The sequence below is a fragment of the Mastomys coucha genome, unplaced genomic scaffold (genome assembly GCF_008632895.1).
Source record: "Mastomys coucha isolate ucsf_1 unplaced genomic scaffold, UCSF_Mcou_1 pScaffold8, whole genome shotgun sequence".
NCBI classification, from domain to species: domain Eukaryota; kingdom Metazoa; phylum Chordata; class Mammalia; order Rodentia; family Muridae; genus Mastomys; species Mastomys coucha.
The window spans coordinates 77,763,560-77,767,828 of NW_022196914.1; positions in this window are offsets into that span (position 1 = coordinate 77,763,560).

Genomic DNA, 4,269 nt, shown 5'->3' on the forward strand with positions numbered 1-4,269 from the left:
TCTTTTGGAGAGGAGAGAGGGAGAGGCGGAGAGGGGGAGAGGAGTGGAGAAGAGGACAGGGGAGGGTAAGGGAGAGAGGGAGAGGGAGAGGGAGATGAAGAGGGAGAGAGAGAGAGAGAGAGAGAGAGAGAGAGAGAGAGAGAGAGAGAGAGAGAGAGAGAGAGAGAGAGAGAGGAGCAGGTGGAGGCAGAAATACTACTTAGTGCCCTAATTTATCTAGAAACCAAGCTGTCTTGTCTGGGTCAGAAATAAATTAGTGTTTATGCAGAACAACATAACAGCATTTCATCTAGCTGTAAAACCAAAATGACAGCAATATTTAGACTTTAGATATAAAGGAAACAATCTCACAGTGTTAACACGAGTACACACCCCATTCATTGCACTTTTTTTTTGGATCAAGGCTTTTAGATGCCAGCATTTCAGCCCTAACAATCTTCCTGCCAGGCTCATGAATACAAGGGTAATATGGTAGAAAGTGCAAAGAACCAGGCCTCCCAGGTGTTGGTGAAAATTGCCTGTTGGGAAGCAGAGATTTAAAATTTCCTCAACAGCTCTATGCAAACAAAGCCAAGGGGTCCTCTTGTCAGGGTAGTATACAAGCTGTATTTGCATACTCGGAGAGCTAATTAGGAATCAGATGCCCTTCATTGAACCTATAGATTTGCTATTGTTCTGCACCTGGTCAGTGCCCTACTTAGTCAAATGAGTGGGTCAATATAGGGCAGTAGCTTTTCAGGTTCATGTTGGGATGCATTACTTGATCAAATAAAGTAGAAAACAGAAAGGTGAATTTTCTTCTTAAAGCAGATGCTTATTTTCTTGTTATAGTTGCATGGGTTTTTGAGGGGATTAATTGATCTCCAACAGAAAGGAACAGGCAAATGTATTCTTTTTAACATCTTCATTAAAATGCTTCCAATTCTAAAACTAACTTGTTCTGTCTTCTAAAAATCCAAGGCTTCCAGCTTTCTCCTCACATGGTACTCTCCTGTTCTCCTGTCTTCTGTTTTTGTTTTTGTTTTAAACGTGGAGGGATGCTTTGTTAGCACAAGGGTTGGCTGCTTTCATCCCACCATCCTAACCTGTTTCCTATTCTCTACTCTCCATCCTCCTTTCTTAGGTAACAAGGAGCCACCTGCCAGCGTGGTCCTTTGCTCTCAGCACTCCTCCATTAAGACACTGTTCAAAAGAACCTCACATCCGAAGCCTGAACTCGGCACTATTTTCCTCTCCCTTAAACCTCAGCTCACAAACCTTCACAGCATCTTCTCTCAGCTGTCTCAATGTCACTGCAAGGTGAAGTTTCCTTCTTCACCTCACACACGTGTTTTCCTTCTTTTGCAAAGTCAATTTTAAATACAACATGGAGATGCTGATTTGCACTTTTTGTACCAAGAATTACTTATGTGGCTTCTAGTTTTGCAAATATAAGGCAAATAGACACCTGGTGGAAAAGGATAAATGACCTTTTTCTTATTTGCTTGCTTATTTTTTTTTTCATTTTCCTACTTGAAGGCTTAGTATAGTGGTTCTCAAAGGGTAGACCCCGAAGCAGCAATATCAGCATTACTTGTAGAGGTATTAGTATTAAACAAAAGAAAGGAGTTACCTAGATCATATGCTTGTGGAAATACGGCCAAGCAAATAATGATTTAACAAGTCTCCCACAGATTTCTGGTAAATATACCCTAAGGTTTGTATCTATTGATTCATATTCCAGAAAAGACAACTGAACCATTTGACATATGAAACGTATGGCCTTATGGGAAAGAATTCTTGAGTGCCTACCTTCATTTTCTGAGATCCACATGTGTGTGTGTGTGTGTGTGTGTGTGTGTGTGTGTGTGTGTTCACAGCAGATCACTTGAGATTGGACAATTTATCAGGGGGCTTGTCCCAAGAGAAGTCCAAACGTTTCTCTTTCAGCAGCCTATAGTTCTTCATCTAGGGAAAAAGGCCTTGTAAGAATTTTTTCCATCTCATTAGCATGTCAGCCAATCTTGTCATTGTACAGGTTCAGTCAACTATATTGTTGAGTTTTGTTTATTGTTTTTTGTTGTTTTTGTATGCAGCTTCCCTGTCATATATAAAAGACACTCTCACAGCAGATATCCTAGTCCTCTGGCACTTATAGCCTTTCTGTTCCGTGATGTGCCCTAAGCCTTATATTAGGGTTTGTTTTGTAGATGTGTCAGTTAAGGCTGGTCATCCCATGTGATATGTAATCAGGATGCAGTTAGACATTATATTGGTTTTGGAAATTGGCAGTAGTAGATTATTCTCTATGGTTCATAGAGATTTCATTAGACACTGGTAGTTGACCTGATTCACAGTATGAGGCATGAATTCACTCTTATTCATTGGGCTTTAAATCTAATTAGATAGCTGTTGGTTGCTCCCAAGCTGCCCATGCCCTGATGCACCCATTGGAATGTCTTGCAAGACTGACCATTGTTGTGGCTTATAAACTTTATAGCTGGGTAGGGCTATTTATTCCTTTTTCTCCATTAGCAGTTTATGTAGCACTTTTAGATGCTTCAAAAAGAGGGAGGAAGAATAAATAATACTAAAGATGCTTGAAAAACTCATGGAAACATTGTTTTATGCTTCTTTAAAACTATAATATATATTATATAACTATATCTACAAACTTTGAAATGATTTTTGCCATCTAGGGTGATAATATTGTACTCAAGAGTCATAGATTACCTAACAAAACTCTAGAGCTGAGCAAGAGAAACCTCATTACAAGTGGTTGGTCAGGGGAGTTGAAGAGACTCCCTAAAAATATGTATGCTCTTGCTGTTGCCTTTGTTTGCCTTCCAGAACGTGGAGTTAAGGCCCCATTGCTGAAGATACCACATACTTTGGACTTGAGACCTGGAGGAATCAACCTAGAACTAGCATGGAGCTCCTCCCTGATGACAAACTCTCACAGTATCTGAGGTGATTCTTATAAAATTGATATATTCAGACAAATAGAGTGGACCTACTTTATCCCCCAGGCACATGGCTTTTTAAAGGAAAATTTAGCAGTTATTCTAGAAAATCATTTTACTAAAGCTTTCTCTCAGCCCAGTTTTATTTATCCAAGCACTCGTCTTCAAAGTTGCTTGATAAGTGAGAACTACATGCTAGTACATCATCTTAGCATCTAGTCCAATAGCTCTTCTGACTTTGGGTTATTATCATCCCTTTTATGTTGGTGTGATCTTTAATTTTATGACATCTTAATATACTTTATCTATTCAACATTGAATTCTATTGACCTCCGTAGAGCAGTTCTGTGATTGGTGGGAAAGACCATTTATTCTATCCATTGTATCGGAAAGGTGAGCCACACGTTCATTATTCACGTACCAGGTTGCCTGTAGCAACTACTGCCAGTTGCACCTAATAACCCCAGTTTCAGAGAGCTAGTATATTGGCTGAAACTCTCTTTCTCTCTCTTTTTTAAATATCACTTAGCAGAAACAATAAGCAGACAGAGATATTTTATTCCAGAGGAAGTATAATACCTTTCTAAAAAGAGAATTTGGTTAGAAATTACTTCAGCTTAAAGCTCACTGGGGATTAATTAACAGTAAGGCTGTTTCCCCAATGGACATATTTTTACAGCAAACTCAAAAGCTCAGTATAATACATTTGTTTTCCAGTCTGTTTTTATTTAATCAGCGGCATGGTTTTGATTACTTTTTAGAAATTAATTTTGTTTCCTGCTACCAATCCTCTGGATCATTAGTTTGAAATGAAGTGAGAGCAGAAAAATGCATTGCTTAGATCATGCACTTAAGCTCCATTATTTAATCTCATCACACTTGTGTTTGAACAAGTACTAGGACTGCGACAGCAGGCTTCCAGAAATAAATATTTTTCTTTCTGATAAATATATATACTTCAAGCTGGAAAGAAGTGTGTGTGTGTGTGTGTGTGTGTGTGTGTGTGTGTGTCTTAGCCCTTAAATTTTGAGTCATTTTATTCTTCTGTCTTGAATACCCTGTTCCCACAAAAGATCACTTTCTTAGAACTGCTTTTTTTTTCTCCTTTCAGTGTGAGCAAGGCACTTATTGAAGCTGGGGAGCTGATATGGAGCCATTTGTTGTGTGCTTTAGCCTTAAGTAGCACATATGAGCAACTTTCCAGTGCCTCACAGAGTTCTAGTTTCTGGTGTGTGTGTATGTGTGTGTGTGTGTGTGTGTGTGTCCTTAAAACTCACATACTACAGCCTTATCTTCCATATGATGTGGTCTGTCTCTCTGTCTTCCC